The sequence below is a fragment of the Coregonus lavaretus genome, assembly GCF_964263955.1.
Source record: "Coregonus lavaretus genome assembly, chromosome: 22".
NCBI classification, from domain to species: domain Eukaryota; kingdom Metazoa; phylum Chordata; class Actinopteri; order Salmoniformes; family Salmonidae; genus Coregonus; species Coregonus lavaretus.
In genome coordinates this window covers 17,765,398-17,777,602 of record NC_140009.1, presented here as the reverse complement: position 1 = coordinate 17,777,602, position 12,205 = coordinate 17,765,398, and the positions used below count along the sequence as shown (strand labels likewise).

The following is a 12,205-nucleotide window of genomic DNA, read 5'->3' as shown; positions in this document are numbered from 1 at the left end:
GCTCTACCAACTGAGCTACATCCCTGCCGGCCATTCCCTCCCCTACCTTGGACGACGCTGGGCCAATTGTGCGCCGCCCCATGGGTCTCCCGGTCGCGGCCGGCTACGACAGAGCCTGGATTCAAACCAGGATCTCTAGTGGCACAGCTAGCACTGTGATGCAGTGCCTTAGACCACTGCGCCACTCTGGAGGTTGGTAGATGAATTGTTATTATGGTACATTTTCATCATAAATAGTAAAAGAAAACACAATTTATGTTACACCTGTCCCCAGTATCCCCCTGACCTATAGGGCCTACTAGATAACTATAGTTTAAAGGGTATTCCAAATTATGAAACACATAATTCAACCATAATCATATAGGAAACACCAAGCCTTTATACAGTATTGAAATAGTACTAAAACAATATGTCTGTTGTTGTTTATTTAAAAAAATATCATTTGCACAAATGTATAACCTACACTTTATAATACCAGCTTGAAAAACAGAAACATTTCATTTCTGTACGGATTAGTTGTGATGCCAATTAAGCCGCCTTCTGTAAACCAGCAAGACCCTCTCAAAGCGCGTGCAGAGTGAGAAAGAGAGAGCACGAGGATGCGACGCATATATAGGCTACTGGGATGCTCGATTGACAGCAACTGAGAGCTTATCTTCTACTATAGTAAACATCTTGACTCGATATCTTTTTATATAGTACATTTTGTTTATCATACATCCATGTAGAGCTATCGCCCCTACACCCTCACACTATTCTACTACCGTACACCCTTCCTCTTCACTGCACATTTATTTGGTATCACTGCTTCTTCCAATGACCCATGTCTGTGTGCATCCCGCCTCCCTGCGCTCTCAAATAGATGGTGCAAGTCAAAATGTCAAAATCGTCCGCAGACCCACTGTCTGGTGTCGGAACAGGCTCACAGTCTCACCATTTTCAGGTAAGGGTCTCTTCTTTTTGGATTCCATAGCACTCAGCAAAGTAGAGCTTTAAAATGGTGAACATCTTGCTACTTGTTGTTTAAATGAAAGCGTATAGCCTTGGCATTACTTTCTACCTACGCCAGTTAAACTGCCGATTGATGCCAATACAGCAGTATAAGCAATTGGCTATGCCACACGATATGATATGTTATCCGTTGAACATTATAAGTTGTCTAGGCAATTTAATTGTCGTTATAGAGACAAAGTAGACAAGATCATTTGATACAATGTTCATTGCTGAAGTGGGTTCTTCACTCACTGATTTCTAACCCCAATTCAGGCCTCTGATTATCTAAGCATTGTGCAATGGTGTTTTATTATTTATTTTAATGCATTTCCTGCTTAAGCTCTGCCTATAATGCGTTGTACTCAACCAAATCAGATCAATATTATCATGTGTCTTATATTCATCTGTAGCTGGAAATAAACCGTAAATATCAAGCACTTCTTGACAGGTGTATGTTGGAGTAGTTTAGATCACCTGTAGCCTATGTCTGCGAGCGCTTTTATTGAAACACCATTGCAAAAGCACTCTACCATCTGGTTTTGGCATTAAAGAGACTTCGGGGATTCATTGGCCTACAGTGCGATATTATGTTTAACAGTTTGTCCATATTCTGTATAGTGAATGCATGTCCATTTTCAGGTCCAAAAACCTTTCCTCCATTAAAATGCTACGCTCGCAATCACAGTCCTCTGGGCACAGACTTAATTTTAACGTCTAGTTTTGATTTACATTTGGTTGAGTTGTCAAATTGAGTTGATTAAATTGAGATTTTGTGTGACTGATCTACACACAATACCCCAAAATGTCACAGTGGAAATTAATAATATAAAATAAATAATAATGGCAAGCCTAAATACTTTCTGAAGTAGAATTGTGCTTAACAAATCACATAATAAGTTGCATGGACTCATTGTGTGTTCAATAATATTGGTTAACATGATTTTTGAATGACTACCCCATCTCTGTACCCCACAATTTCAATTATCTGTAAGGTCCCTGAATCGAGTAGTGAATTTCAAGCACAGATTCAACCACAAAGACCATGGAGGTTTTACAATGCCTCGCAAAGAAGGACACCGATTGGTAGATGTGTAGAAAATAAAAAAAGCAGATGCTGAATATCCCTTTGAGCATGGTGAATGGGGGTAGCCATTTGGTTAGATATTCAGGAGACTTATGGCTTGGGGGTAGAAGCTGTTTAGAAGCCTCTTGGACCTAGACTTGGCGCTCCAGTACCGCTTGCCGTGCGGTAGCAGAGAGAACAGTCTATGACTAGGGTGGCTGGAGTCTTTGACAATTTTTAGGGCCTTCCTCTGACACCGCCTGGTATAGAGGTCCAGGATGGCAGGAAGCTTGGCCCCAGTGATGTACTGGGCCGTACGCACTACCCTCTGTAGTGCCTTGCGGTTGGAGGCCGAGCAGTTGCCATACCAGGCAGTGATGCAAACAGTCAGGATGCTCTCAATGGTGCAGCTGTATAACCTTTTGAGGATCTGAGGACCCATGCCAAATCCTTTCAGTCTCCTGAGGGGGAATAGGTTTTGTCATGGCCTCTTCATGACTGTCTTGGTGTGCTTGGACCATGTTAGTTTGTTGGTGATGTGGACACAAAGGAACTTGAAGCTCCTCTTCTTTTTCCTGTAGTCCACAATCATCTCCTTTGTCTTGATCACGTTGAGGGAGAGGTTGTTGTCCTGGCACCACATGGCCAGGTATCTGACCTCCTCCCTATAGGATGTCTTGTCGCTTTCGGTGATCAGGCCTACCACTGTTGTGTCATCGGCAAACTTAATGTTGGTGTTGGAGTCGTGCCTGGCCATGCAGTCAAGAGTGAACAGGGAGTACAGGAGGGGACTGAGCACGCACCCCTGAGGGGCCCCCGTGTTGAGGATCAGCGTGGAGTGGCGCATACTAACCTAAATGACAGAGTGAAAAGAAGGAAGTCTGTACAAAATAAAAATATTCCAAAACATGCATCCTGTTTGCAACAAGGTAAGTCATACTGCAAAACATGTGGCAAAGAAATAAACGTTTTGTCCTGAATGTAAAGTGTTATGTTTGGGGCAAATCCAAGAGAACACACTTTTTAAGCATGGTGGTGGCTGCATCATGTTATGGGTATGCTTGAGTTCTGTCATGAACCCTGCGTCCTGAGTCGGTTCCTGCCTGTGTTGCCAGTTTTCTGCCCTGAATCTCCTGTTCCTGAAGGTTCTTGAACGCTCCCGGCCTGGTTGCCGGGCGACGTTGCTAGGCGGGAGATCTCCCGATTACCCGCACCTGCATCTCATCAGCCATCTGCACACCTGGTCCTGATCATCACCCTTCATAAGCTCTGACCTGACATCCATTCCCTGCCGGATCGTTAGCCATGAACAGTATGTTTGTCAGCGTATCAGCCCTTGAGTTTCTAGCGTTAGTTTTGTTGTTTTGCACCTTGTTGGCTTGTCGTGTACTTACCTCCGTTTGTTTCTATCTACAGTCAATCTCCCGGAACCTTCACCCAACCCCTGCCTGGTTGTCGGCGGCTGCCGAGCCATTATTGGATCTGCCACTGCACCTCCACCAACTCATCTCCGCCGCCCGCTCTGTCCCCTGGATTATTCTGCATCGTTTTGTTGAATCTGTTAATAAATACTCACCTTCGTTTCAACTCACCTTGTCCTGGTCTGCTTCTGGGTTCTGGCTTAGAAAACCGTGACAGAACGATCCGGCCAGAAATGAACCCAGCGGACCTGGACTCTGTTCGCCATGCCGTTACCCATCAGGAGAGGATGTTGGGACAACATAGCACAGCACTACAGGAGATAGCGTTGTCAGTTCGGAACTTTTCTACCAGTCTGACGAAGATCCAGGCTCAGCTCAGTTTGCCGGTGGAGAATCCACTACCGGTTTCACCCATCTCGCCTGCCGCTTCTGGAGCTGTGCCCTTCCGTGAGCCCAAGGTTCCGACGCCTGATAAATATGAGGGGGAGTTGGGAAGATGCCGTTCTTTTCTTATGCAGTGTGGATTAGTGTTCGATCTACAGCCCCACTCTTATGCCACAGACAAGGCTAGGATAGCCTTTGTCATTGAATTGCTGCGTGGTAGAGCTCTGGAGTGGGCTTCAGCCGTATGGGAACGACAGGACACCTGCATGGCTTCATACCAGGAGTTCACGGCCGAGATGAGGAAGCTGTTTGACCATCCCGTCCGAGGTAAGGACGCAGCTAAGCGCCTGTTTTCTCTTCGCCAAGGAACTCGCAGCGTTGCCGACTTCGTTATCGAATTCAGGACATTGGCTGTGGAGAGTGGGTGGAATGAGGAGTCACTGCAAGCGGCCTTTTACCAGGGGCTGTCGGAGCAACTCAAGGATGAGTTGATCTCCTATCCGGAGCCTAGTGACCTGGACAGCTTGGTAGCCTTGTCTATTCGGGTGGATAACAGAGTTCGAGAGAGAAGGAGGGAGAAGCAATGGGGCCCGTCCAATCAATCAGCTTCTCAGTTTCCAGTCGGGTCAGGGGGTGGACCAGAATGCGTCGATCATTGTCCACCACACAGGATTAGTGGAGAGGTCCTACCTCCAGATTCTGAACCCATGCAAGTGGGGCGGCACGGGTTAACCAAGGAGGAGCGCCAACATAGACGTAAGACCAACCGCTGCCTCTACTGTGGTAGTTCGGGACATTACATCTCCACTTGTTCCCGGCGGTCGTCAAACTGCTCGGCTCGCTAAAGTTGGGAGGACTTTTAGCGAGCCAGTTTCAACCTCTCAATACCTCTGTCAGACCCCGTTTCCCGGCTACCCTCATGAACAGGAGTCAGAGTTTAGCGATTAACGCTTTCGTCGATTCAGGTGCCGATGGAAGCTTTATTGATGCCGACGTGGTGGAACAGCTGGGGCTTTCCAAGGAGCGATTACCGGAAGCCATTGAAGCTACCACTCTGAACGGCAGTAGTCTGGCACGTATCACGATGAGGACTGAACCGGTTAAGATGCTGTTGTCAGGGAATCATTCTGAGGTTATCTCATTCTTCATTCTGCCTTCTTCCCATGTTCCTCTGGTCCTTGGATACCCCTGGCTGAAGGAACACAATCCCACGTTCGATTGGGTGACTGGCAAGGTAACTAGTTGGAGCATTGATTGTCATGCTAACTGCCTCAAGACTGCCTGTTCCCATTCTGTTCCCAGTCAGGTGATTGAGGCTAAACCCCCAGATTTGTCCCTGGTTCCCGAGACATATCACGATTTGGGGGAAGTGTTCAGTAAGCAGAGGGCTCTGTCACTCCCTCCCCACCGACCATATGATTGTGCCATAAACCTGTTCCCTGGAGCTGTCTATCCCAAGGGACGGTTATACAGCATCTCACGACCTGAACGTGAGGCTTTGGAGACCTACATCAAGAAGTCCCTAGCTGCTGGTCTCATTCGTCCCTCGTCATCACCCCTGGGGGCAGGATTCTTCTTTGTGGGTAAGAAGGATGGCTCTCTTCGACCGTGTATTGATTATCGGGGGTTGAATGATATCACGGTCAAGAACAAGTATCCCCTGCCCTTGATGAGCTCTGCTTTCGACTCCTTACAGGGTGCTACTGTGTTCACCAAGCTGGACCTACGCAATGCGTATCACCTGGTCCGGATCAGAGAGGGGGACGAGTGGTTGACGGGTTTCAATACACCGATGGGTCACTTCGAGTATCAGGTGATGCCGTTTGGACTGACCAATGCTCCAGCAGTGTTCCAGAGTATGGTGAATGACGTCCTGAGAGATATGATCGGTCTCTTTGTGTTTGTTTACCTGGATGACATTCTTATTTTCTCGAAGGAACCTTCCAGCCACGTCCAGCATGTCAGGCAGGTTCTGCAGCGATTGTTGGAGAATCGCCTGTTCGTGAAGGCCGAGAAGTGTGAGTTTCACGCCCACACTACATCCTTCCTCGGGTACATCATCTCCAGGGGAGAGATTAGGATGGACCAGGAGAAGGTTAGGGCGGTTCTGGATTGGGCCCAGCCCGGTACGAGATTGCAGCTCCAGAGGTTTCTGGGGTTTGCGAATTTCTATCGCAGATTCATCCGGGATTACAGTCGTGTGGCCGCTCCTTTAACTGCCCTGACTTCCAGTACCAGGACCTTCAGTTGGAATCCTGAGGCGGACCGAGCGTTCCTGGATCTGAAGAGGCGATTCACCAACGCACCGATTCTCTCTCAACCTGACACGGCCCGTCAGTTCGTTGTTGAAGTGGATGCGTCTGATGTGGGGGTTGGCGCCATCCTGTCCCAGCGATGCTCCACTGACGGTAAACTCCATCCCTGCGCCTACTACTCTCGTCGTCTTTCGTCTGCGGAGAGGAACTACGATGTGGGTAACCGGGAGCTTCTCGCAGTGAAGCTTGCCTTGGAGGAGTGGCGCCACTGGTTGGAGGGGGCGGAGCAACCGTTTATTGTCTGGACTGACCACAAGAATCTTGCTTACCTGCAATCGGCTAGACGTCTCAACTCCCGTCAGGCCAGGTGGGCTTTGTTTTTCGGACGCTTTAATTTTTCCCTGATGTTCCGACCTGGGTCTAAGAACGGCAAGGCGGACGCCTTGTCCCGGCTGTTCTCCAAGACGGAGGAGAGTGGGGCCAAGACCGAGACGATTCTTCCCCGGAACTGTGTCGTGGGGGCAGTTATGTGGAGGATTGAGGAGGAGGTTATGGCGGCCCTTCGGACGCAGCCCGGTCCCGGTAACGGTCCACCCGGTCGGTTGTTTGTGCCTGAGTTGGTTCGTTCTGCTGTCCTCCAATGGTCCCATGCCAGCAAGATGGCTTGTCACCCTGGCGTGGCTCGGACGATGGCGTTACTTCGCAGACGATTTTGGTGGCCTGCCATGGGAGAAGATACTCGGAGGTTTGTTGCTGCCTGTCCAGTGTGTGCGCAGAATAAGAGTGCCAATCGGCCCAGCTCTGGACTACTTCACCCCCTCCCTATTCCCCGGCAACCATGGTCGCATCTGGCCCTGGACTTTGTCACTGGGTTGCCCTCTTCTGAGGGGAACACGGTCATTCTGACTATCGTGGACAGATTCAGCAAGTTCGCCCACTTTGTGCCCATTTCCAAGCTTCCCTCTGCCTCTGAGACGTCCGAGATCCTGGTTAGGGAGGTTTTCAGGGTCCACGGGTTGCCCAGTGACATAGTTTCCGACCGTGGTCCTCAGTTTACCTCTGCTGTCTGGAAGTCCTTCTGTTTGGCCATTGGAGCTACAGTCAGTCTCACATCTGGTTTTCACCCCCAATCTAATGGTCAGGCGGAGAGAGCCAACCAGAAGATGGAATCCACGCTACGCTGCCTTGTCTCCTCCAACCCCACCTCCTGGGTCTCTCAGTTGCCTTGGGTTGAGTATGCCCACAATACTCTCCCTACATCTGCCACTGGGATGTCTCCCTTCCAGTGCCTGTATGGCTACCAACCTCCCTTGTTTCCTTCTCAGGAGAGGGATCTCTCAGTGCCCTCTGTTCAGGCCCAAATTCGTCGTTGCCACCGGACCTGGCATCGGGCCAGAAAGGCCCTCCTTAGAGTTTCTGACCGGTATCAGCTCCAGGCGAATCGTCGCCGGATTCCCGCCCCCACCTATACCATCGGAGATAGGGTCTGGTTGGCCACACGGGATCTTCCTCTGCGGACTGAGTCTAAGAAACTGTCACCGAAGTTCATTGGTCCGTTTGTGGTGGAGAAAGTGATCAATCCTGTTGCGGTTCGACTCAAGTTACCCAGAACGCTCAGAGTCCATCCCACCTTTCATGTCTCCTGCCTCAAGCCTGTTCTCCTCAGTCCTCTGTTGCCCCCTCCGCCTCCTCCTCCTCCTCCTCGGATGATCGGAGGTGGTCCTGCCTACACGGTGCGCCGCATTATGGATTCCAGACGGCGGGGCCGGGGTTTCCAGTATCTCGTGGACTGGGAGGGGTATGGGCCTGAAGAGAGGAGTTGGATTCCTCGGCGTCAGATCCTTGATGCTGACCTCCTTCGTGACTTCTACCGCCTCCATCCTGGCGCTCCGGGTAGTCCGCCCGGTGGCGTTCGTCGGAGGGGGGGTACTGTCATGAACCCTGCGTCCTGAGTCGGTTCCTGCCTGTGTTGCCAGTTTTCTGCCCTTAATCTCCTGTTCCTGAAGGTTCTTGAACGCTCCCGGCCTGGTTGCCGGGCGACGTTGCTAGGCGGGAGATCTCCCGATTACCCGCACCTGCATCTCATCAGCGATCTGCACACCTGGTCCTGATCATCACCCTTCATAAGCTCTGACCTGACATCCATTCCCTGCCGGATCGTTAGCCATGAACAGTATGTTTGTCAGCGTATCAGCCCTTGAGTTTCTAGCGTTAGTTTTGTTGTTTTGCACCTTGTTGGCTTGTCGTGTACTTACCTCCGTTTGTTTCTATCTACAGTCAATCTCCCGGAACCTTCACCCAACCCCTGCCTGGTTGTCGGCGGCTGCCGAGCCATTATTGGATCTGCCACTGCACCTCCACCAACTCATCTCCGCCGCCCGCTCTGTCCCCTGGATTATTCTGCATCGTTTTGTTGAATCTGTTAATAAATACTCACCTTCGTTTCAACTCACCTTGTCCTGGTCTGCTTCTGGGTTCTGGCTTAGAAAACTGTGACAAGTTCTTTAGGATAAAATGAAACGGAATACAGCTAAGCACAAGCAAAATCCTAGAGGAAAACCTGGTTCAGTATTCCTTCCACACTGGGAGATGAGTTCACCTTTTAGCAGGACAATGGCCTAAAACACAAGGCCAAATCTACACTGGAGTTGCTTACCAAGACGACATTGAATGTTCCTGAGTGGCTTAGTTACAGTTTTGACTTAAATCTAATTGAAAATCTATGACAAGACTTGAAAATGGCTTTCTAGCAATGATCAACAACCAACTTGACAGAGATTGGAGAATTTGAAAAAGAATAATGTGCAAATATTGTACAATCCAGGTGTACAAAACTCTTAGAGACTTACCCAAAAAGACTCACAGCTGTAATCGCTGCCAATGGTGTTTCTAACATGTATTTTCTCAGGGGGTTGAATACTTATCTAAAGAAGATATATAAGTGTTTTATTTTCGTACAATTTTAATAAATCTTTAATAAGTCTTCCACTTTGACATTACTTTGCCCCCCTCGTATTTTGTGTAGCTCGTTGACCAAAAATGACAATTAAATCCATTTTAATCCCACTTTGTAACACAACAAATTGTGGAAAACGTTGAGGGGTGTGAATACTTTCTGAAGGCACTGTATGATCCACTAGGCTACTAGACACACTTATTATTAGCCAGACAGTAATTACATATATCCAGCCAGAACAACACCATGCAATACAGTATGATTTGAGAAATGTAGATTTGAAGATTTGAGGATGCACTTGGCTTGTTCTAGTCTCTATCTTTAGAAATGCTTGCGTAAACATGTATATGATATAACTTATTAATATATACTGAAGCCACTAATATATTAATATACTGAAGCCATTTGTTTTAGGAAAGCATAATAGGCTAGGTGAAACCTACCAATCTATAGCTCTGCACTGCAGCCATAACACTGGTGAATGTGCCCAAAGAGAAAGTGGATAAATTACAATAGTTCACTCAGGCTTTTTACCATTGAAAAAAAAGGTAATTTCCTGTCTACTTAAGGGGGTGGCTCTCCCATAGACACCAATGTGATAGCAGCTGGGTCTGGTCTACTTAGTTCATTAACTTCCATTGAAACATAAAAAATGAAGGAGTGGGATGTCTCGCTTCCTCTTCCGTCATTGATGTGCCTACTCCAGGGTGAAGAGACAACAATGTTTATAATAATGGTGCCAAAGCCAGATATCTTGTACGATCGACTATCCCCTCTTCCCCTTCCACTCGCTTCTCTTCTTTTCTCATTCTCTTTCATCCTTTACCTTACTACTCTCTCTCTCCTCCTCCTTCCCTTTGTTCTCTTGCCTCATAACTTTGTCCTCACCTTTGTTTATACCCTTTCTTTCCCCCTGTCTTTTTATATGATTCCTGTCTGATTCCTGTCTCATCTCTCTTTGCCCCTCTTGCTTTCTTTCCTTTCTCATCCCTCTCTCCTCTGCCAAAGCTGCCCAGGAAGTTGCCTAAGAGGAAAAGTCGGTTCAAACGTTCGGATGGCAGCACGTCCTCAGACACCACCTCCAGCGTCATCAAAAGACAGGTAACTTTAGAGTTCTTCACTATCTCTTGTTACCATGTGAATGACATAACCAAGGATCTTGTGTCAATTCAGTACTCTCATACCACATTCCACAAGCACTAATAAAATGAAAGGGTGTCAAAAAGGTTTTTGGGATGCCTCCAGATTTAAAAGTGGCCATTTCCTTTGTCTTCTTCCGAGTCTTATGGGAACCAATCTCTGTGATGTCTTTATTATGAGGCTTTTAATTTGGTTTCATTGGCTTTTACTAGTATGAGTTAATTTTTTCAGTATTGTAATTCTCAACATGTCCAATAGAGTGCAGTATTGGTGTGTTAGATGAAAATCCCAACCCAGCCCTGTTTTTAAATTAATGTTTTCAGGTCAAGCAAGCGTGAGTGGCAGGGGTGGAGATTTGCTGTTATTTAAGAAAATCTCAAGAACTGGTGAGAAAAAGGAGAGAGAAATAAGGTTAAGATAACACTGCCACATAATTTAGATTCATCACCACGCCTAAACAGCACCCTTTTGGGTCTCTTTTACCCTAATAATTTCATGCAGTGAATTCAGTATGGGGAGTATGGGTGTTTTATTTCATTCTGTATGTTTGATGTATGTTTGATTGCCTGGTTCTGCATGCTCTGTGTCTGGTGATGAATCTGGCTTGGTAAGCGTGTCAGTGCAGCAACCAGCCAGGCAGCTGCAGTTTAGTGCCTGGCCCAGTAGAGGGGATCCCTGGCCTCTGTAGAAGCTCTATGTGGATAAATCAGAGTTAAGAGCTTCAATCAGGTTACAGTGCATGAGTCCAAGACTGACAACAACACTGTGGTTCAGGGGCCTCTTCTTCACAATGATTATGGGAGCAGAGGGAATGCCAAAAGCCAGGGGGTAGATTCTTACTCCCCTCGGCAAATGGAATAATGTGTGTGTGAATGCATGCCAGCCACCAGTTAGCAGGGAGAAGCTAGTGTTTTATTATGCCTAAGTAGCTAGATGTTGGCAAAATACCTATCTCCCTGCAGGTTTATAGACCCATAAAGATGCAGATTAGGAGCAGCGTGTGGAGATGTGTCTGTGTGTCCTGTCCTCAAAACATGCAGCAGGCAGACAAGTTTGCTGTCACTCAGTCAGAATGCTCATCAGCGTTTCTTCTTCTTTCCCTACTCTTGCTTCACTTGTTAGATATTATGCACATTGATAGCTTGCTAGCAAACGTCTTCGCCGATTGATTTATCATAGTAGCAGGCTAACAGGAGGCAGCAGCAATCTAAATGATCAGACCGAAACATAAGATGAGAAGTGATAGGTGAAATAAGAAGCCAGTCAATGGAGGGAGCTTCGCTCTATCCAATCAGAGCAGCTGGATCAACATACAGCCCGCCCTTTACAGACAGGCAAACTAGCCAATTTAGTTATTTAGAACACGGTGCACGATGCTGAGAAGGAAGACGATGCGCTGTTGCCTTGGCTGCCTCCTTGTAGCTGCTATTTTGGTGTTCACAATTCTTCATCATTATTACACTATTGTTCTAAATTCAATCACCCTCTTCACCCTCCTCATAATTTTTGCCTGCGCTGCCCCATGCGCTCCTCTGTGTGTGTGAGTATCCATAGCAACAGCTCCGTTTGGGCTGCTCAATGACAAAACATGAGAGAGCTGTTAGCTAACATTAGCTAGCTACTTTTTGTCACGCTAAACTCCGACAAATAGCTGTAACTTTTGATTGGTAGAAGATCATTCTGTTCTGATTCCTGATTTAAATAGCCGAGAAGTAGACCAAGATGCCATACCCTCTAAGTTTTTGTCTAAAGTGCTGCAAAAGTTGTCAACATTTCAGTTGTTTATAAAACGTTAGAGGAAATGTGGTTGATGCAGTTTATTAAACAGCTGTATCGTTAGATTGCTAGGAGATATTTTTGTTACGATTTCAGATCTGAAGAGGTGAGAAGTAAAGGAAGATTTCTTGTTTCGGAAAGTGGTCAAAGTAGCTGATTTGTGTCAAAAGTATCATTGTTCACAATGAATGGAATGTTGGAAGTCTGGGAGTTGATT

The 12,205-nt window shown here is 47.3% G+C and overlaps 1 pseudogene across 1 annotated transcript in view; it reads left to right on the top strand.

Annotated features, from left to right (window-relative positions):
* The first annotated feature begins 862 nt into the window (after positions 1-862).
* Positions 863-12,205, top strand: part of LOC311149540 (voltage-dependent L-type calcium channel subunit beta-3-like) — a 28,248-nt pseudogene continuing 16,905 nt past the window's right edge. Inside the window, exons 1-2 of the transcript in view lie at positions 863-943; positions 10,081-10,173. The product of the transcript in view is annotated as a voltage-dependent L-type calcium channel subunit beta-3-like (transcript). The remainder of the gene's footprint in view (positions 944-10,080; positions 10,174-12,205) is intronic.